This window comes from Panthera onca, chromosome C1 (genome assembly GCF_046562875.1).
Source record: "Panthera onca isolate mPanOnc1 chromosome C1, mPanOnc1 haplotype 2, whole genome shotgun sequence".
NCBI lineage: Eukaryota > Metazoa > Chordata > Mammalia > Carnivora > Felidae > Panthera > Panthera onca.
In genome coordinates, this window is record NC_138346.1 from 171,639,117 (window position 1) to 171,662,318 (window position 23,202).

The window sequence follows — 23,202 nt, forward strand, 5'->3', positions numbered from 1 at the left end:
TTTATGTCTACAAAATCCTGCAAAATAGAGTAAAACCTCACTGTAGGACATTTGTTGAATATTGTAAAACTAAGAATTGATGTAAAATATTGAGACCTATGTCCACAGTGACATAAACACCACAGTGAACTGCGGTTCTCAGTTCTTTCTGCAAACGTCTTGGTCCCATCTCTTCTGATAAGTGAGGGTGTGAGCTGTGCCAGTCTCATAACCTCCCAACCTTCAACTTTCACATTTTAATATTTTTTAATGTTTTATTTATTTATTTTGAGGGGGGCGGGTAAGGGGGGGCAGAGAGAGAGGGCGAGAGAGAATTCCAAGCAGGCTCATGAACCGTGAGAGTATGACCTGAACTGAAATCAAGAGTCACACGCTTAGCTGGCTAAGCCACCAGGTGCCTCCAACGTTCACATTTTTAAAATGAAGAATCCAGGGGCTAGATCACTCCAGGGACTGTAAGTTTGCATGATTCTAAAACTTTCTGTATTTTGATATCATCATTACAATACCTATGAGAAAGCCTCATTTCTGAGAGCTAGCATTTCAGAAAATCTGTTAAATGAACTTTGAGAAAAATTGCAATGCTATGTATCATTTAGGCTAAGGCTTTCTAAAAGTCTTAGGCAACTTAGCATAGTATCAAGAATACCAAAAAATAAATAAATAAAAATAGAAGAGTACAGACTCAGAGTTGAAGACTAGCCAGGTTCAAATCCAGCTATACAACTTACGTACTAGCAGCATGACCCGGAGTAAATTGATTCACCTCTTGTGTTTCAGTTTCCTCATCTGTCGAAGGGGGAAAATAATGGCATGGCTTCATAGGGTAGCCACTGAGGGCACACCTGAGTCGACAGCAAAATAAACTTATAATTGGCAATGGGCTTTAAAGCAACGATGTGTCGTAGCACCAAGAAAATTATGTTTGAGCTAGGAGAATGCAACCTCAGTGCCTACAAGAGTGGGGATGGGGAGACTAGTTGCTGAGTGAATGAATGAGCACGTTCTGAGAGAAAACTGCTCTACCTAAGTGTTTGCAGGATCCTCCTGCGCAGGCCAGAGGAATGCTCGCACAGCAACAGAACCGCAGGCTGCTGCTGTCTACAACTCACCGGCCCTGGGAGGTAAGAACAGCAGCTAAGTTTGTTCTACTAAGTGAAGCCCAGTATCCAATGTCCACACAGCTTCATTATCTTCAGTAACTGCATCAACCCGAGGGGTCCATACGGTGGGCCAAGGCAGATATGGTACCGACAAACATCCACAACTAGAAATTCAACCAAACATCAGTGCATGTCTGCTTCTTTGTCTTTATAAGAAATGAAGATAGAGACAAATAAAAGGAAACTCCCTTCACAAGCCATCTAGGATTACACGGTAAAGGCCCTTTAAAAAAAAAAAAAAAAAAAAAAGGCTGGTCCTCCCTGTGCCTGATCTCAGGGTCTACCCTTTAAGGGTGACTTACATGCATGTTCTAAATCCAAATGGATGTACGGGTCAGACTGACCATAGAAGTTCTGTGGCCCAGGACAACCTCTGAAGATTGAGGTCTGAATCAGCTCAAGCCTGAATAACTTGGAGTCCATCAGCTAACCAGCTTCAGCTCACTCATCGCAACCTAAGTTTAACTCTGACCCTTTGAGCCTGTGCTCACATAGATAAAAATCTGAAGATAGTAAACAAATCAGAGGTTTCTTCTAGACTAGATCCACTTTGAGGGGGGCCGGAGGGAAAGTGGAGGTCACTTTGATGAGACCTCTCTGAAGAAAGGCCCTTGTTCATAAATTGCTAGGTAGCTGGTGGGGAAAACAAAATCCTTTAGAATTTATGGAAGGGGGGCATTCATAGGAACATCTGCAAAGAAACAACTTCTTTGGTCAAAAATGAGTATTCACAGGCACCAGCAAATGCACGCACCTTAAAATCTACCCTGAGACATGAGGTCAAACAGTCCCATTGGAGCCTGGCAACTGGCCATGATCCTGGAGATGTACAGATTTCCCTAAACGTATCCTCACCACTTTATGGTCTGGCTCCTACTGAAATAGATTACTCTCATTTTTCCCCTTTCAGTCCAAACAATAGTTATTGAGTATCCACCACTACAGAGCTGTCACATGCGCTAAGAAAACAGATCCAGTGTGGAAGACCAACTCTCATTCATTTAAATACGAATGCAAACCAGACTAAACTACCATATGGCAACCTAAGGCATGTGCAGTAGGTAAAAGGATAAGGAAGAAGGATAATCATGGGGCATCTGGGTGGCTCAGTCGGTTAAGTGCCTGACTTCGGCTCAGGTCACGATCTCACTGTGAGTTCGAGCCCCGCATCAGGTTCTGTACTGACAGCTCAGAGCCTGGAGCCTGCTTTGGATTCTGTGTCTCCCTTTCTCTCTGTCCTTTCCCTGCTCATACTGTCTCTCTCTGCCTCTCAAAAAATAAATAAATGCTAAAACTTTGTTTTTTTTGTTTTTTTTTTTTTAAAGAAGGCTAATCATGGGAGGCTGGGCAGAAGAAGAAACATGTATTCCCTGCCTTACTCCACAAAAGGTTGGAGGCAGCTTGAAGGCTGAGCAGGATTTCTACAGGCAGAGGAAGAACTGAGCATTCCAGACACTGAACAGGCAGAGAAAAAAGGGGAGAGGGACAAGTCAGGTATAAATGATAGATCTGTTTTGTAAACAAAGGAGGGTGGTGAGCGGTCTCATGTAACTTCATGCTTTAATTTTGACATGTACACTTGAGCATTTGAAGTGTTAGCATTTACACTGTCTCCCTATTAATAATATTACTGATAAGTTCAAAGTATTTCTGAACTCATTCCAGTAGAAAATTCCCCTGCCTACAATGTCTTTTCTACCACTTGACTCCTTCATTTAGACAAGGCAGGCTTTAACATGTGGCTCATGGAGAAAAGTGAAACCATAGGCACCAATGGAGCTCAGAATAAAAAACACATTTTGAAATAAAATAAAGGTTAAGCTCTCATACCAACAGACCTTGCTAGATCAGCAAAAATGTAGGTGTTACAGGAAATCGCTATATTGTGTAATCCCCATTTCACTCTCCACAAAATTGCACTATAATTCAAAATAAGTGAAGCAACAATTGGATGGATGACCAGTTTTTGTTGTTTACATAGTTTAATGCACAAATGTGCAGTTTCCATGACTTTCAGAATGACGTGATTTACATGAGGCTTTAACAATAAATAAACTTGAAGTGCTGTATATAGTTAGCATATGGTGGAATTTTTAAGCAAAACTTTTTCTTCCATTCCCTGCAAGACATTTAAAATATTCTCCCCTATTGAGGGTTTCTTTTTCCCTTTGGCCTTTAATTTACACCCTGCTAATTTTCCTGTGCAAATATAAAAATTTTGTTTTATAAATAAAATTTAAGTGTGGAAAACAAACAAAACAAAACATATTCTTTACACATTAATGCCACAATAATCGGTAACAACTGCACATAGACTGTATAGATATTTATAACTTTGCCATTCTAAAAGTTAGTCATGGATACCACAAATACTTATATTACTATGTAATAATTTATGGCATTTCCATAGACCTGGTATATGTCATCCTTCTTTAACCACCTGGCATGCCAAAATACCTAGAAAAGATTAACAGAATTACTTGCAATAAATCCCAAAAACATACCTTCTGAGGAACAGACACAAATGCTTAAACAATGAAGCATTCTATTGTCGGTTTTTAAAAAAACCCTTCCATAGAAATCTTATATGAACGTGATTTCCTGGAGTCTTACTGAACATATTTTGACCAAGGTTAAGTTGTGTCTTTTTTTTTTAATATTTATTTATTTTTGAGAGAGAGAAATAGAGCATGAGCGGGGGAGGGGCAGAGAGAGAGAATGGGAGACACAGAATCTGAATCAGACTCTAGGCTCTGAGCTGTCAGCACAGAGCCTGATGCGGTGCTCGAATTCACAAACTGCGAGATCATGACCTGAGCCAAAGTCGGACACTTAACCAACTGAGCCACCCATGTGCTCCAAGGTTATATCTTTTATTGCATCCTCCTTTCCCCAGTTTCACATAGTGCTTTCCTTCCTTCTCACCTACTTGAATTTTTATTTAAAAGAACCTTGATAAAGTTAATGACCACAGTTACTATAGGGAGGTAACACTTTAATTCCCTCTTATCAGAACCAGAAAACATGCCTTGACGGCATGTTTTGAATCTCAGTTTTGAGATTTCAAATCTCAATCTGAAGTCATCATTGGCATCTACCATTCTGGAGTATCAGGACAGATGATGAGTTTGCAACACTAAAGTCGGGTGTGACGTATCACACGTCCAAGATGGGAGTCACATGCACAGCTTGATGTGCGCTGACAGACTAAAGAATGCACTGGCATCTGATTTTTAAAGAAGAAAGGAAAGGATTACCTTGCTGTGATAGCTGTTCACCAAAATCATCATTAAGGAATACCAATGTTCAAGTATTTTATGAAATACTCTTAATTCAGAAATTGCCACTGGAGCCTCTTGACAGTTTTTGCTTTGCACTACATTTCTATTCCCACTTGCTACAAATATTTTACCTGAAATACTTTGTGTGGAAACTCATTAAAATTCTCTCGTGAAAGGAGAGTGCAACGCACAACACTACCGCCTTCCCTTTGTCTAATGGCACAGGATCTCTCTCATAAATTCATTCTAATTAAATTACGCTTCTCAAGGTGCTCCCTCTCATGCAATCCTTATGTAATTGTACCTAATATTTTCTCCACAATTGATGTTACATTAAACAGGCTTTTACTACCTGCTATCCTCCTAATGGCCCTCACTCTTTTTCTTTTTTTTTTTTTCTTTTTAAAATTTTTTTAGCTCAAAGGAGGCAGGAATTTGACATGACAAATTCTATTTTAAGAGTTTGCCTTGAGCTTTCATCAAGTTCTTTGTAATTTTCTTAATGATACATAATATACACAAAGGCTCAAACAAATATATCTCTTTGAACACTGGAGAGAGCGCTGTGTTTTAAAGCTCAATGAAAGAAAGAAAACAGGTCAGTTAATGGGTCATTAGCCAGTTTTATCTCAAGGCAGTGATGTTCTAGGTGGGAGGATGTGTGGATTAAAATAAGTATTATGAACCCTACAAAAACTATCCACAATCACTGTATTTTCCACAGATGTAGTAAAGGATATTGATTCTCTCAGCTATCAGGACGTATTTCCTTCCATATGATACTTGGGGTTAAAAAAAAGAAAGCCAAATCTGAGAACGTGTGTGAAATCATAATACATATCTTGGCCTGTGTTGCAGATTCTCATCAGAATTTTCTATTTTTAAGGAAAACGTAGAGGGAGTAGTTGTTTTCTCCTTCACACTCTGCTGTGTTTCAGCAACCCTGTGGAATACATGGGAGTTTTACAAGAAATGAATGGTTTGTGGTTGAAAAGATTATAGATGATAGAATTTCATAACTTTGCTAAGTATGTAAATAACTTGTCTGGAGCCATAAGAGAAGCTACTTAAATGTGTCCCGCCAGTTTCTACTACTGTTACTACCGTTGTTAGAAATATTACTACTAGCATTGTATACATTAGCAACATTTCTGGGCATTTTTTGTTTGTTTGATTTATGTGTTCAGCTTTTCTTCATCACTGTGCCGTTACTGGGCGATGTGTATAAATTTAATTATGTGGTTGTGACAATTCACTGTACTGAATATGTAAATATTCTAGAGCACTTGTTGAAACCTAAGTGAGTAGATAAGTCTTGTCTACCCAACATGACTGATAGCTGTTTAAGGTTTGTGATGATATTTTTTATTTTGGGTATTCCATACACCATTTCACAGCAGAAGCTCCATGTACCCTTGTTGACTGGCAGATCAAATTAAGAGGGTAACTTGTTTTATTTAGTCAGACACTTTTAAAAAAGGTTTATGTTTTCATATGAGAATTTTCAATAGAATGGATTGACTAATCTTCCTGAAAAATAACTTATTTTTCTGTGTCAAGTATTAAATGTGAAGATTAATTGGAGCTAACATTTGTGGAGTTCTGTAATGTTCCAGGAGCAACATTCTGAAGCGTCTTACACAAATAACTCCTACTATTATCCCTCTCATACAGATGAAGAATTTGAGACACAGAGAAGTCACCTGGCTTGCACAAGATTATAATGCTAGTAAAATGGGAGGCTGGGCAGCGTGTGGGTGGTTCAGTCGGTTAAGCATCTAACTTCGGCTCAGGTCATGATCTCACGGTTCACGAGTTCGAGCCCCATGTCGGGTTCTGTGCTGACAGCTCAGGGTGTGGAGCCTGCTTCAGATTCCATGTCTCCCTCTCTCTCTACCCTTCCCCCACTAGTGCTCGTGCTCTCTCTCTTTCTCTCTCTCTCTCTCTCTCAAAAATAAATTAAAAACGTTAAAAATAAAAAGAAAATTTCTTAACTGGGAGGCTGGGATCTGGACCAGCAATCAGGCTCCAGAGTCCATACTAATGACCATGCTGTCTCCTTAGGTAGTCAACAGCCTCCTAGATAATAGAAAGAAAACCACTTGTACACCTGTTTCTGTAGATGAGTGGCCTCACCATTAATCACAAGGTAGTAAGTAAATAAATAAATAAATTTTATGGGATGGATTGGATCAGCCATGTAAGCCTGAGCAGTGACATCTTTGGCATGAATGTCCTCCTAGAGATTAATGCTGGAGTTCATCAGAGATTTAAAATAAACCACAGGCACATTTTACCATGAGACAGCAGGATCCCAACCTGGTTGTGGTTGAAAATACCCCTGGCTCATCATCATTGCAAATGGTGGCTAGGAGTTGATAGGAAATAAATCATGTAATTCTAGCTCAACTTCTCAAGCATATCAGCAAAACGTACTAAGATGACACACAAATGCTTATACTTGGAGGTATATGCCTCCTACCTAGGAAACCTGGATTGGAATAAACCAGAAAAAAACTTGCATTTTCTTTCCAGACAGGAAGCAGTATAATCTGTCTCCAAACAGATCTGGGTTCAAATCTCATTTCTGTTATATACTAAGTATGTTAATTTGGAAAAGCTTCATAAGCAAGCCATAGTACGTGCATTACGGACATGAGGACCCTAGCAGTCGCGATATAGCAGGGATGGTGTGATAATTAAATGAAGTGACACATACATAAGTTGATTTGCACTTCCCTTAGCATGTTGTAAATGACCAATAAATGGTAGCTATTAACAGCCGAGATCTCCAACCAGTAGTATGTTTTTCTGCTTTAAACAGAGGGACCTATTTCCATAGAATGTTGCTGTTATTGTTTTCCAGTGGAATTGAATCTAATCCTTTCTTAAAATTTCAAATGTAAACACGCAAAGATAAATATACAATGTACATATAATATATAGACACAGAGAATGGAGAGCGCAAAAGAAATACATGTACTTATCAACACCACACTGTCTAATCCAAAAAGATAAATATTTATCATAATAAACAAGCTTCATGTAAAAATTTTTACACTATGTTTAAGGGATAGTAATATTCACTTTTTTTTTCTTTTGAGATAAGCGAGGTATAGACTGAAGGGTAACCTGTACAACCTACTGGTGACACAGGGACCACATTTCTGGTCTTTAGAATTGTAGTAGAGGCCACCAGCCACATTTGCTCACACTCCTCCTTGTCCCTTAAAATAGAGACTATTCTTACTTCAAAATGGGAGGTGAGCGAATGAGAGAATGCTGGTTTTTTAGTGAGGAAAGGCCGTTCCCCAAACCATGCCTCAGGATGGCAAACATAATACCTCAGAGTGATGCAGGAGGGGGGACAGGCTGGGGTGGGGAGGTCTCTGCCTTTTAAGCAAGCCAGCCAGCAAACACAAATGCATGCAATTTGAAATTTTAATTAGGGTGCCATGTGCTGGTGACATATGGCGACACACTGACAGCTGGGCGTCCAGGTTCAGGAACAGACCTGGGTTCTGAAGTCACAGTTGGCAGCAGCAAAGTTCTCCGCTTGTGCGCTAGGTGCTAGCATGCCTGGAAAGTGCTCTGCCAACATCACCCCCCTAGGCAGCACTGCCTTCCACCGCTTGTAGACGCTGCCTGCCAGGGACCTCTGCTGCAATTCAGAGTGAAGAGCAAATAGAAAGAAATAAAAAGATTAACTCCCCCCCCAACCCCCCCCATGCCTCGTTCACAGTTTTAAGCCAGAAAATGTCCCCAACAGCAGAGCCATTGATTTTTGGTGTGTGTGACTTCTCAGTCTCAGAGACCCTGGGACGTTCACACTAAATCATCCTTGCAGGAAGCACTCTGTGTCTGGGATAGGACACATCAGGGCATGGCGATTAAGAAGTGTGTTACCTGCTCCAAAGTCCAAAGCATTAAGCCCTTTCATAAAACTAAATATGATTTAAAAGTCACATTTACATAGATTAGAAGATGAATCATGTTAGCAAAGTATCAAGATGGAATAAAAACATTTTAAGACAACTTGTTAAGCATTAAAGGTCAAGTTGGCTAACTTTTTTCTTCTACCAGAATTTTTTTTTTCCATGATGAATTAAATGTTGGTCAGTTTGACCTTTGAAGCTGAACAAGTCGTCTGAAATTGTCTTAAAATGGGTTAATGAATTGCCTTGTGGCTGCTTCTTCCGCTTTTCCTTGCCCACTGTGCTTATGTAGTCCGTTTGAAGTGGGAACAGTCGAAGTCTGCTGTTTCTAGGCAAGTCGAGGACTCACTGGAAGCAGAGTAACAAGACGGTTTCCTAGCTGAACCATGCAATGTTAAGGGGATCATTCTTTAGATCCTTCTCTACCTACAGACTTCTTCTGGGCTATAAATCTTTGTAAAGACCCAGAGTAAGTAAATGTACATGCCAAATTGTACCATCTACAACTCTGTGGGATCTGAGTTTCTAGCCAATAAGCAATGAAATTCTTCTGGGATATTATAAACATGAGGGCCAAATCCTTATCTCTTCCTTGCATTCCAAATACTGCTATCGAATCAGCCAAATGAATTTAAGGTAGAACTATCATTGAAGTGGAAATTCAAAATTCATCAATTTGATTAAAAGCCAGTAATTTACTGCTTCCTCCTATTCAATTACACACACACACACACACACACACAGACTCCTTTCAAGTTTTTGAACAGTGTGACATAGAGGAAATTTCACTTTATATTTTACTATTGGTATTGCGATTATTATGCAGAGCAATTGATTTACATCACATTTTATTCTTCTTCAACTTAATTTTTGGAAAGCAACAAAACAAGCTGAAGATTAACATCAGCCGTTTCAGGCTTCAGACAACACTGCTGCAAGCTGGAAAATACAGATACTAGAATTTACACCCTCTAGTTGTAAGCCCATTAACTAGTTTGGACAGCAAATATGCATTCTGCATACAGCTACCCTTAAAAAAATAAAGCCTGCTGATAAAACAAACAAAAAAATACTATAGCCTTCTATATATTAGCATGAGCTCTCTGAAATAAAACACCACTGTTCAGTCATATTGCCTGTAAGATTTGCTCTGAGGCAAATATATATTCTCAACTCTAGATCTTTACCAAATCTATCTCAAACTAGATTTAACTGGTTCGAATGAAGATTCCTATAACTTGAGGAAGGGCTCCACAGCCATGACCAAGGAGTTTACTAAGTAGTTAGTACTGGATACTGCCTTGGAGACACAATTTTTTGTCCTACTAAAATCTTCTATAAAATTGATCCAAATTTCTTGTCTAAATCAACGGTTAGGAACTGATTCCCAACCCTAGGTTTTCAATAGCACACTGTAGCTGTAATTTTCTCAAAAGATACCACTAAATTTCACTTAAAACCCACTTCAGCACCTACCTACACACAAAAAGAATAAACACACCCTCAAAGCAAACTCAGTTCTAGTTTTCTTTATAAAATTAAAAACTTAGAAAAGTGTGAACTGTAGAGTTTAAAATACACATTCCAATCAAAATTAGTAGACACAGAATCCACATGTAGATAGATAAAGCAAAATCAATCCAAAAAGATCAAGTTTGTGTTACACAAAAAATTCATTTACTCTATAAGAAAAACCAGGCTCATTAAAGTACTGTTAAATATAGTATTTTACTCTGCTTTATTTATACATTAATTTTTTTCTGTGAATATAACTAGGTTAATAAAACCTAAAACTGAATTTCTAGTCTGTGAAATATGATAAAGTAACATTTGAAACAGGTATTTTCTGGGGTGCCTGGGTGACTCAGTAAGTTAAGCGTCCAACTCTTGATTTCAGCCCAGGTCATGGTCTCACAGTTCCTGTGTTGGGGTCTGTGCTGAGGGCACAGAGCCTGCTTGGGATTCTCTCTCTCTCTCTCTCTCTCTCTCTGCCCCTTCCCAGTGCTCTCTCTCTCTCTCAAAATTAATAAAAATCAACTTAGAAAACATATTTCTTATGGTTTAAAAAAATCTGCTAATTAAGTGTAAATTTTCACTGCATCTCACAGAATGCCAAATTACAGAACATTTACAAAAGTATCACCTTTAAATAGGTTAAAACTGTCAGAGGATAAAATAATTCATAAATGTGATACAAAAGTAAAATGTTTAATGTTTACAACAGTTTAAATACAGATAATGTGGAGAAGGCCATAAATTGTATTTTTAAATTTCTTAACTTTTGGCGAGAAAATACAACCCAAAATAAGAAAAAGACAAATGTACAGAGGCAAGTATGCAAGAAAGGGGGTAAATGATGGATTAGACCTTGAAATGCAAAGGATCCAAGGAAATGAAAGTTTAGGTGAAAGCCCTTTGGGCTCCCTTTCACATATGAATCGCGTATATTGGTAATTTTCTTATGTGGCTAAGATAATAGTAAGTAACAAGGGGAAGATATTCATGATTGCATAAGACTCTGGGATCAGAGTGGTTTTGACAAAGGAATCTGAGTTGACCAAAATTAACATGTGATAAAAAAGAAAAGGGAAATCTATAAATGCATACCTAGAAGCCCAGGAATGTCCCTACTGCAGACTAAATATGAACGAATGGCAAATCTTTCACTATAGGTTCCTAGCTACCATTATCTTCAATGTGACAGAGCAGCATATGTGACAAGCAGTGGTGATAGAAGGAAGCAGAGGTCTACAGAATTGATTTGTCAGAGAGCTACAGAGAAAGAGCCAAGATTTTGAAAAGAGGAAATCAGCAGGAACTTGTTATGGATTCTATGCTGCACTTGCTTTGGTATCTTTGAAACTGAAAGGAGCTCTATATGGTCAGAGTGTCTGGATTTCATCCAGATATACTCATTAGACAGTTTGGGGAACCCCTAGAAAGTAAGAGCTATAAGCAACTTGTCAATAAGAGGCCAGGGATAGGGCATTTTTAATGACACAGAGAAGTGATCAGCATGGTGTAGAAGAGAGGCCACTGAACTCAGACCTGCTTCACCAGCTCCGCTACTAACTACACAGAACCTGAGCACAGTTCTGCTTCACTTTACCAAATAATGGTGGAGCCGAGGCCACCATCACTATGACCTAAGCTCTGCCTTGACTACCTTATTGGGTTTTGGGGAAATTAAAATAAGCTTGCGTAGAAATTATCAAGTGTTCTTTTTTTAAAATATAGAAACTATTGTTAGGACCGAAAGTTGATGTGAATGAGGGAGGGAGGAGTGTTTCAGCTGCAAAATGGTGGAGACAGTTGAGAGACGATGTGATGCTTGCACTACTAATGTCTTCAGAAACAGAAGGCACTCTCTGTTCACCCAGAAACAAATCTGACAGCCGTCTGAGACACGGTGTCTTTTGGAGGACACATATTTTAAAATCCTAGAACATAATAAAAGGTACTGTCGTACACCGGTGACTTTGGGCCAAGTGTGCTAAGCACTTACTGATTTCACTAAGCCTCCCAGCACTCTTAACGGGGTACGTGCTGTTAACGCCATTTTAACAGATGGGGGGAAACGACACTGAAAATATTTAAGGCAAAGTCATCTAGCTAATATGGATTTGAACCCAGGTCTCTGACTGACACTAAATTATCTTGTTAATCAAATTATCAAATGAATTAATTATCAAATCAAATCAATCTTGTTAATCTTAACTACCGCATTATACTAATGCTGTTCCTCTCTGCACAAGCACTTCCCCTGTTTTAATTAAATTCATCAGGCCAATCAGTTAATTGGGTCAAAAGTTAAGTTGATTTTGGATGTATACAGACAAAGTCCTGAATAAAAATGGAAGTATAAAGAGACCTACTCTTAAGAATCTGTACTAGAATCATCAGTCCTAGTGCAGTAGGATGCTTGCCTTTTGGTATTTCCATGAAAGACATTAAAGGGAAAATTTTTTTTTTTTTCATTTCTTTTTTTTTTTTTTTTATTTTTTAATATATGAAATTTACTGTCAAATTGGTTTCCATACAACACCCAGTGCTCATCCCAAAAGGTGCCCTCCTCAATACCCACCACCCACCCTGCCCTCCCTCCCACCCCCCATCAACCCTCAGTTTGTTCTCAGTTTTTAACAGTTTAAAGGGAAAATTTTTAAAGGGAAAGGTGGACAGATGATGAAATAAGTACTTTAACCATCAGAACTTATTTCTGAGATATATGGTTTATAGCCTGTCCAGTAAATGTATCACGTTTGTATATCCTCTTTGGTAGAAGCAAAATACAAATGACTTTGGAGGATAATCCTTCATCATCTCTTTTCTACCACATAAACAGAGAAACATTCACAGAATAACACTGAAAAGCTCCTACTGCACTTTTTTTTTCAATAGAGAAAGAATGACTAATTTTGATTTAAAAGGTTTTTTTTTAATGTTTATTTATTTTTGAGAGAGACACAGAGTGTGAGCAGGGGAAGGGCAGAGACAGAGGGAGACACAGAATCCGAAGCAGGCTCCAGGCTCTGAGCTGTCAGCACAGAGCCTGACGCAGGGCCCGAACTCCTGAACTGTGAGATCATGACCTGAACTGAAGTTGGGCACTTAACCGACTGAGCCACCCAGGCACCCCGACTAATTCTGACTTGATATTAGAAGCCGTTTATTTGCTATACCTAATTCAGAAACCACTCTATCCTTCTTTGGATGGGGAAAAGAGGGGGTCATGGAGAAGACAGAAGAACACCAGACATAGTAAGTTCAGTTACCACACTATGTAAATCTAAGAGACTTAGCAAAAGTTGGAAATGAGAAAGACTCTTCTCATAGCACTCAGTGATCAAAGGAGAAATACTGGAAGTCACAGAAAAGCTTCTTTTCTTAAGCTTTTCTGCTCCATTTTATACTCAACTATTCTGAGTAGCAGAGATTAAAATTTTCATAAACACATGAACATTTTATAAATTGGTCCAAACCAAACACATGGTCACCTGCCAATTTTGCTACGTTTTGCAAGCACACTCAATGATAATAGCCATGTTTTTTTCCCTCATATCAGAGGATTCTGACAGTGCCTGCCAGTTGTGAACTCTATATTAGGCTAACCTGGAGATACTTAATAGAAGATTTCAAGAATCTCAGTATAAAAGTTTTCAAGAGTGTGAAACAAATGTTCAAATTCTGAAATCCAGGTTAGGGCCAGGTATGTGGTCAAAAGCCAGGATCCCTGATGAAAGTGGTCAACACCTCCTTGGAATACCAAATGAGACACATTACCATGGATGATTTATGGAATTTCCTCTTTAGATCAGAAATACTTCCAAAACCACCTCCCACTTGGTGCTTTAGCACTTCCAGTAAATGAAGTCAAAAGTGAAAATATACACAAATCCCTCCTTATTTTGACATTTCAAACCTCAATAAAGGCTCGGTTCCACATGGTGGCTTAAAATTAGACAAACTTTAGTAGAATAAAGAAAGAAAAGGAAGTTTTTTGTTGGGTTATTTTTAATACGCTTCAAAGCTTATTCAGTCCTTTTTTGTAAATTTTAAGCCACAGTTTAGAAATAGGAGACAGGTCCCTGCAGGGGCAAACGAAATTCCAAACTCACAAGCTCAAAGTATTATTATTTAGCATCTAAAAGAAAATTAATGGCTTCCTAATGATTTACCGGTATTTGTAACCCAAGGCAGGTCTTGGGTTTGATCAGTGCAATCATCTCCACTTTTTGTCATGAAGGAGGAGGGAGGGAGAGAGAGAGAGAAGAAGAGAGAGATGGGAGGAGGGAGGGAGGAGAGATGGGGAAAAGAGGGGAAAGGGAGAAAAATTGATTGACTCATTGACTGATTGATTGATTTGAAAGTCATCAAGAAGGGATTAGAATCCAGAAAGATGCACATCACAACACCCTCACAAAGTTTTCTCAAACAGAGCTACTGTCTACATACCAGAAGCTGATGGAATCAAAAACCGTCAGCACTCTCTCTTGCTAATTGAATTGGTACATGTAATGGGAGGAAGCTGTTTCTCAGAACCAAAATGAGTGGTGCTGGGAAAAGGAGGCCAACAAGGCAGGCTGGGGACAAACAGAATTGGTAGAACAGGCACCCAGATTCTCCAGAAAGCAAATCCTGTTTAGCCCTTATCCATCCAGGTCACGGTGAAGCCTGTATCATAGCAACTTGTGCCTTTAAATACTACTATTCATTTGGTCATTAGTTTCTCTTGGTTCCTTTCATTTGGCCGTATTTTTGATAGCCAAATCCTTAAATGAAAGCAGAGGCTATGAGAATGTTGTCAAATTTCAATAATGCTCAAGGGGGGGAAAAATCGCCAATCTCCTAATGGTTTGGTCTAACATTCTTTCTGGAGTTACCCAGTAACAGATTAATGTAGCTAAGCATTGTAACATTGAGTACTGAGAAAACATGCCTGAAATTTACAAGTAGGCCCCACTCGCTAGTTTAAAAAAAAAAAACCCACTTCCCGCATTTTCACTGCCATGTTTCTTTATTTATTTATCTTTAATTTATTGTGGTGTCAAAACCCATGTCTGGTCTTAGAAGAATTTTGGCACAAAGTTGGCTTTTTATAGTACCAGACCATTAAAACTACAAAACCTCAATTAAAAAAGTGCCAGAAGAGTTTGGTGCTCAGTACCAAAAATGATATAAAGCCTGCAGATGGGGAAGGAAAGAAAAGGAGCTACTCTTGCAAGAAATCCAAGTCTAAGTCATGTAACTAAAATCCCTAGTGCTACAGCAACCAAATATAGTCTATGTTTTAAGTATATTATCCAATTCATATTCCTAGGTCCTGATTTTTTCACATATTCTAATCCCAAACTTTATAACTCTCTAAAGGGCAGAAAACCTTTTTGTTTGTTTGTTTTGTTTTGTTTGTTTGTTTTGGTGAATGTCCCAAATCCAACCCAATCAGTTACCTCACAGGACGCATAAATGATAAAATTTGCAACAAATCCTGATAGAGGATTAGCTACCATTCTGCCCCTCTTGTTCCCAGCAACTTCGTGTTTGGAGCTGCTCTGCAAGCCTATTAGAGCTGGTCCATAAAGCCAACAGAAATTTGAACAGGAATCAGTGCGATGATCCCATGCCCTGATAAAGCCCAACCCTTATTTAAAAAAAAAAAAAAAAATCAATGATTAAATGCAAATCATTCTTGTGATGTAAGCATAAAAATGAGGTAAGGTATATGTGTCTGTTTTACAAGCACAAGAACTTGGATCTTTAACTTGCAGTTCTGACTGGAGTCCTACTCAGGAAAACAATCTAGCCTCCAGGAATGATTCCACATTCCAGTCCATGCCTAGCTCAATACCAGTAGCACAAGAATAATAAATAGCACGGGAGGAATAATAGTACCTCACTCAGGGGGTATTGTGAGGATTAAATAAGATAAATGACATGGAGATTTAGAAGACTGCCTGCTTGCCACACAGCAGCATTGGATAAATGTTGGTAGTATTATTAAAATTCAATAGCATTATAATCAGAAACAGCAATATGGGACATTTTCCCTTACCCTACAACTAAATATGAATGAGACGTCCCCCAATCCCAGATACGATCCAAACCCAATCAGTCCATCAGCAAGTGGTTAATGAGTCCTATGAGCCAACATCCCAGCACTCCTGCTAGCCAGCACTCCTCACAGGTAAGAAGACAAGAAGTTGTTTTTAATATAGGCAAATCACTCTGTATAACAAAACACTGCTGGTGAGCTTCCTGATTTAGATACACAGTCCTTATTTGAAAACTGGGGAAGCGACGTGTGGCATATCTTTGAACCACATTTTAGAACCTTCTCTCTGTACCTATACTCTAGTTCTGAAGTCATGTGCCACCTAAACAGAGGGCAGAAAGAAAAGCAGAAGCCCAGGAGCTGTTGCCCAAAGATCAGGCCCCACCCCCCTCTAATGTTCAGGACTCCTGGCCTCATCTGCCTTAGTTTCCACATCTGCCTCCTCTCCGTCTTGTACACACTTTGCCTTGCTTTCTCCTGGCCACAGAAGACTACTCACCTTTTCTACCAACTCATCCTCCTATACCAGCGGACTCTAGGACCTCAAACTGATCACAGATGATCCATCTGGCTCCTTACCAGCTCGATTGCCTGACCAGCCATGATGCCCCCAGGTTTGTGAAAGGCACCAAATTGGCTATTTTTGCCTGTGTTATGTGTCATCTTCATGATGAGCCTATTATGAGACTGTTATGGAGGTATTACTATCCTTATTTTATAGACGAGGAAACATTTACTGTACCTACGTTAAACAACTTGCTCCTGGACAGAATCAGACACACGGGACTTTGAATAGAAGGCTGTGACCTCACGTGATTTATTTAACTTGGAAAAAATACACACTAGGCATGTCCTGGCAGCAAAAATTATAGTAAAATGGTGACTAAAACTGGCCCAAGTGTTTAGGTACAGTGAGTGACTTATTACTAACTTAGAAGAACAGATTTCTACCCATTGTAAATGCCCCCGAAGATTACAAAATGCGCCTAAATAGCAATAACAACAATAACAACAGCACAGAGCTAAATAATTTGCCTAAAATCAAACAGTTGCCAAGTGATCAGCCCAGGATTGGAACCTGCATTATTAAATCATCCTGTTTAAGACTCCAAAGTAAGTGCACTATACATGTGGGGAAAACAAATTTTTCAAGCGAAAATTAAAAAAGAAAGGGAAGAAAAGGAATCTCTAGTATCTTGTTCTTGGTTCCCCGTTTATATCTTGCTTTGCAGTACACCACACAATGGGCACTTTTGTTCAGCTCAGCAGGGCTATTTATATGTTGTAACTCTCAGTGCCTTTGGGGACTGTGTTCTTCCTTCTCTGAAATCTAAAGATGGGCATTTAAGAAAACTTCCAGGATGAGCTAACTCTGTTTCAACTAGCCACGCCAGTGTTTAACTCTGTTAAACAACTAGCCACGCCAGGCCCACCACGTCTGGAAACACAGACCCCACCTCCACCTCCACCGGGAAACCAAAGTAAGAGAGGTCGCTTAGCCTCCTCCTTGCAAGACTGCCCTGTCCCAGTCACAGAGAGAGAGGGCACGGTCCCCTCTCGCGGAAACCCACTTCGACAAAAGGGAAATAGAAATTGGGCTGTGATGAGCCTTGCCCTGGTTTTTAGCAGGCACAGAACACTAGCTTTCTGAAACAGGGGCATCTATCCAGTTCGAAAGGTCTTGAAAGAAAAGAAACGTGAGATGCCTCTGTAAAAACGTGCACCAGAGAAACGAGAAACAGAGGCAAGTTGTGGGCAATCAATACTTCCCTACTCCTGCAGATAAGCAAAGTCATGGAGGATAGGCCAGTCTGCAGTACCAAGTGTGTGAGGGGAAGGAACAGATCTTTCTGAGACTGTTCTCTGACACTGCTGAGGGAGTGGGTGGCAATATTGAGTCTAAACCGAGCGCGTCTCCATACCACCACCACAGCTCCTTACACTTCCCCAGGAAAACAAACTGCCTCACAGATGCATCGATTTCTGAGTTGAAATATAAAACGGGAAGAGTAATTTTTAAATACTAAGGCAGCTATGGCAGTTGGAGAGGCAGCTGAGGGACGATGCTAGCAACCTGGGTAGCATGCCATTTCAACTGCCGGGATCTTGCTCTCTTTGGAGGCGGATATCCCAGTGTGGAGGTGAACATGAGGAGAGAGGCTCTGGACGGTCACAGGGGATCACGGATCTCATTTCAATGTGGCTAAATAATAATAATAACAATAATAATAATAATAATAATAATAATAATAATAATAATAATACTTACAGCAAACATTTGTTAAATGTGTACCATATGCCAAGCAATATGCTAAGCACTTCACCTGAATTATCTCATTGAAGCTCATAATCACTATACAAGGTAGGTGGACATTTTACCAAATAAGGCAACAGGGCTAACAGAGTGAGACCTGCTCTTGAAGGAATCCTTTGGGGGCTTCCATACATTAAGAAAGCAAAAGTGGAGCGCTCCTAGAATGCCCCAGTGCCTACGTAGGGGTGGTACTTAAGTTCTAACAACAAAAATGCATGCGATCCCAGGACTGACATTTAAGAGCTGTGTGACCTTGGGCAGGCCACTTGACCTCTCTTGGGCTCAGTTTCCTTCTTTGTAAAACGGGGAAGATGATCTGATAATAGCACTACTTCACAGGGGTGCTGAGAGAATTAAATGAGATAATATATGTACAATGCTAAGAGTTTTGTGTATCAGTGAAAGAATTACGTACGTATAAGCTGCTATTACTTTATTATTGTCTCTAAGAAACATATTTTACCTAAAGGGCTACTTAATCTGGCTCAAATGCTACTTCCCCTAAAGCACCTTTCCTGTCTACCGAAAGGTGGTTGCCTCCCCTTCTGTGTTTAATACTCTGTTGAGATATTGTTCGAGCTATTGGCACAATGGATTATAAGGGTTTCACCTACAGTAGGTGATTTACATATACCTCTTCTCTGCAGACTGAACTATTTAATGGAGAGGACTGTTTCTTAGTACAGTTCCACTCCAGCTGCCAATACTGAGCCCACTGCACTGTTACTAATTAGCAGCAGCAACAATCGCAATAAACACTTTTGTCATAAGAGTTTTACATATGACATCACATTTAATCTTCACAATAATCCTATAATGTAGGAATTATTTGGAATCCTACTTGATAGCCGAGGAAACTGAAATGTAGGGGCTGACTCACCTTGCTTCAGCTCACATAGCTCATCAATGGCGGGGCCAAGATTCAAGTACAGGCCACCTGAAGATCCACAAGTTTTGAACTCTCTGAACAAATATCATCTACTGACTCTCAGTGGATAAGTGAAAGCATTAGCCTAACAAGGCATTTTATAATAAAAGTTCTGTGAATATAGGTAATAAAATATGGGATGCTTCAGTGAAATTAAGGCATATGAAGTACAGATTTTGGAGTGCTCTAACTTGCCCAACATTTCATTCCCAATGTGCTTAGGTACAAAACAAAAAGTAGAAAACAGAGTGGTAAATATGATTCCTGTCATTGTAGGACTAAAAACAGGTATCAAATGAGTAATCAAATAAGTCAACAAGAATGTTTCAGATGACTAAAAGTTCTATAAAAAAATATAAATATGAAGGACAATTTTAGATAGAATGCTCCTCCACAAATGTATCATTTGAACTGAAGGCTGAAGGGTGACAATAAGCTAGCCACAGAAAGAGCTGGAGGAAGTGCATTCTAAGCAGTCAACAAGTAGCAAAGAGTTTGGCAGGTTCCAAAAATTAAATGGATATCAGTAAGGCATCCAAGGAGTCAGTAGAATACAGTGAAGTTGGAGAGGGAGACCATATAGCATCTTTAGGCCATGGAAACAAGTTGGATTTTATTCTAAATCCATAGGAAACCGTGAAAGGTTTTTAGGCAGAGGAATGATAAAAACTAATTCTTTAAAGACCAGTCTGGCTACTGTGTGAAGAAGCAAGAATAGAATAAGGGGGAATACTCAGGATCACTGACATAGTCTCAGCAAGGATGATGGCGACTTGGACTAGAGATACTGTCTTTTTTTTCTTTCGATTGACAAGTTTCCATACAAAAACAGGAGATGTGTTCTATACTTACTCTAGTTATTTACCCAAATTCAACTTCTAGTGTCTTCAGAGTGCAGAGAGATCTTACCTTTCTTCTCTATTGCCTTCATTGTACATACGTAGAAACTGAGGTACAGAGAGCTTACTGGACTCGCTAACTTCATGCAAGTAATTTATAGCAGACTTCACTCACTTAAAGTCAGACATCAGGGGGCAAAGGCATAATAAAACATGTAAGTTTACAAAATGTTCTGTTGTTCCTTAGAAGCCTGCCAAGATTCCATATTTGAAATCTGCAGCTCTCCTTCCTTTCCGGTCTTTTTACACTGTTTAAACCTCACATTAACTCTCATTATGAATATTACGTAGTCCAGCATTCAGCTCAGACATTCAGCTCAGACACGTAGATGGAGCCCACAGGGTTAAAAGAATGTAAGTAGAGTCAAGTCAGAGAATTGTGGGTTATGCCTGGGAGAAGTTCATAAAAGTAATTTTAAACTCTTCTGTTTTCTTTCAGTTCCGTCCTTCGTGTTTATGTGTAAATTATACCTTACTCTCTAGGTTGCATTTTGCCATTTTTCTCTCGTTTCCCCAAGAAAGCTCCCCAAAGTGACAATGCTTTAAAAAAAAGGGGAGGGGGGCCAGTATGAAGTTCCTCTGAGTTCCTGCTCTCTTCAAGCACGGCTCCTATCACACAATAATGTGTTATTTTGTTGAATTTTGGCATCCATCTAGCTTGTTTGGTCTGAAGCCAAAAAATTAGAGTGTGTCGGTCCACCAGTTTCTCAGCAGAGAAGCTCTCTTCTCACCCAGCGAGTGTGCTGTACCCTTGGCCTCTGGCCAAGAAGGGAAATCCATTTTACATAAAGAATGCACAAAGCTCAAGTGCTCAGAGACTTTTTACCTACTAAAATAACTTTATGGACAAATGCCAGTCTGCTAGACACATTCTGCAGGAACATTTGGCATGCAAAACAAGGTAAAGTGCTCTGTGGAGGTAGCAAGTTTTTTAGAAACAAGGAAATGGCTGTGCGTGCCCTCGTGGCACGTCACGTGGCTTGGCACGGCCGGCGTGATTGGCTGCGGCCGAGTAAATACAGCCGCCATGTAAGGAGCGGAACGTCGCCCTTCGCTGGCTTCTTAAAATGGCGGCCTGAGCCCGCACCAGGAGAAGCAAGCTGAGTCCCACTCTCAATTTCCCCCCTGAAGTTTTTTGTTTTTGTTTTTGTTTTTAAATAAACCTTACGGATTTGAGTAGAAACAGATTTCTCACAACTTGCTTCCCCGGCTCAATTTCACAGTTCGGCATACACTCAGGCTCTGTCAAAAGCTTGACAATGTTCCAGGGAAAATATTAACTGTAAACTTTCCAAGAGGAATTAAAGGAACAGGCAGAAATGTCAGGAAGCCCTCCTTTTTGAAAGCATGTCCCAAGTTTGCCGCCTGTATGCGTGTTGCAAAGAAGCACATGCAGCCCGAGCTCAAATGACCTCCAGGATGGTCCCACTTCACCATGTCACACAGGTAAAGGGGAAGGGAAAAAAAAAGAAAAAAAAAAAAAAGGACACATCCTCTTTGGCGAAAAGGCACGGAGGTCTCTCCCTCTCCCTCTCAGGCCTGACCAGTTGAACACTGCACACTCTGATGTATAAATATTTGCCTCTGGCTAAAGTTCAAGCAGCCCAGTGTGGCTGCCAGACACAACAGAAAACCAACATCCAAGGGAAAGTGTTTACTGCAGTGGTGGCCAAAGGAGCAACTGCCAGCAAAAGATCGCATCTGATTGGCTGGGCCTGCCTGTGGTGTTATCATAAAGCACCTGGCCTCTGGCCACTGGCCACTGGAGTGTTCCCACCCTTTCAGTAATGGTTATGTCCTTTAATGCACAGCCTTGCCACAGTTAATACAAGACCAAGAGACATGCTGATGGTTTCACATGTGTTCCTCCACAGCAAGGGGCCTGAATGAGCCAAACCACCCATATATCTGCTACCACTACTGCAAAACAAGGGTTTGCTCCTTGCAACTACCCTGGTGGGGCCGGTGACCTTTTCACACACTCCGCCTCACAAAACCACGGGCATTTCTCAGGTCCAGGACCGCCTGCATACCCCCAGTTCTCATCCCTATGTATTCTACAATTAGATTCCTCCGTCAGCGTCACTGGATGAATTTAAGCATCTTTGAAATTCCTGCAAGAAAATAAATTAGGAGCGACCCCTGATAGATAGCTACAATAGGTATTTTAAATAAAGCCATGTATCCTTCAAATGCTCTCTCCAAAAAACAAAATATACACCGCACTATTTTACTGGCTCTATGGTTCTGAAATGGTAGAAATAAGAGAAGCTGCCCATCAAAAGATTAAGATCTTCAATAAGGATAAAGGAACTGAATGAGAAACAGATCTCGAAGAGGATCTTTTCAGAGAAGTTATGAATTCATAGTTTATGCTAAGCATGTAGCCAGCAGGGCAAAGTCTTTTCATGGTGTTCAGTATTCAGGGCAGTTCGAATACAATCAACATAAGTCACAAAATTTTTAAATCATTGTCATCCATATAACATTTCTAGCTTCATAAACAATAATGAATGAATCAAACTTTTCCTTAATGTTGCAAATGAAATGTTTCTGTTTAGTTGAGCTGAAAAGTTATATGGAAAACGGGACAGAAAAATCAAGGAGTATGAAGGTAAGAACTTCTTTTAAGTAAAATTTTTGATGTAATGGAACAATAATTTAGGTAAAGCAAGCCAAGCTGTTATGATTTCATCTGTTTTGAATAAAATACACATTTGCTTAATTGAAACATTTGCTGTTTGTTGAAAATAAAGAAGATTTTACATCCGCACACAATTTAGAGTTCTAACTTTGAAAATTCAAGGTCCTGAATCTTGGTTGATCTTAGGCTTAAAGAAATTTCTGCATCTGAATTTGTTGCAAAACAAAAATAATATACCAAATAATTCCATATTCGATTGTCTGTAAAACTTTAACGATTATATTGGTCCTGTGTAATCTAACTCTTAACCAAATGTGTCACTAAGGTTGATCTGTGTTTGACCTCAGAAGCCCAGGACTTATAGTATCAAGTTTGGCTTCCAAGAGATCCCAACGAATCATGGGCAAGCGAATCACAGAGGAATGTTCTGTTCCCAGCTGTGAACAAGACAGAATTAACTCTGAGACGCTTCTTCCTGCTGCCCCG

At 39.7% G+C, this 23,202-nt stretch overlaps 1 protein-coding gene across 21 annotated transcripts in view; it reads right to left on the reverse strand.

The window, feature by feature from the left end:
* Window positions 1-23,202, reverse strand: part of NFIA (nuclear factor I A) — a 370,701-nt gene that overhangs the window by 248,157 nt on the left and 99,342 nt on the right. For 9 of the 21 annotated variants that reach the window (XR_013557582.2, XR_013557572.2, XR_013557581.2 and 6 more), the window contains one exon: window positions 5,210-5,387. The exons of 9 other annotated variants lie outside the window; for them this stretch is intronic. The gene's annotated coding sequence lies outside the window, so the exon portion shown is untranslated. Of the gene's footprint in view, window positions 1-5,209; window positions 5,388-6,439; window positions 6,524-7,958; window positions 8,106-23,202 lie in introns of those variants that run through there. 3 more of the 21 variants (XR_013557576.2, XR_013557579.2, XR_013557573.2) reach the window with 3 other exon arrangements.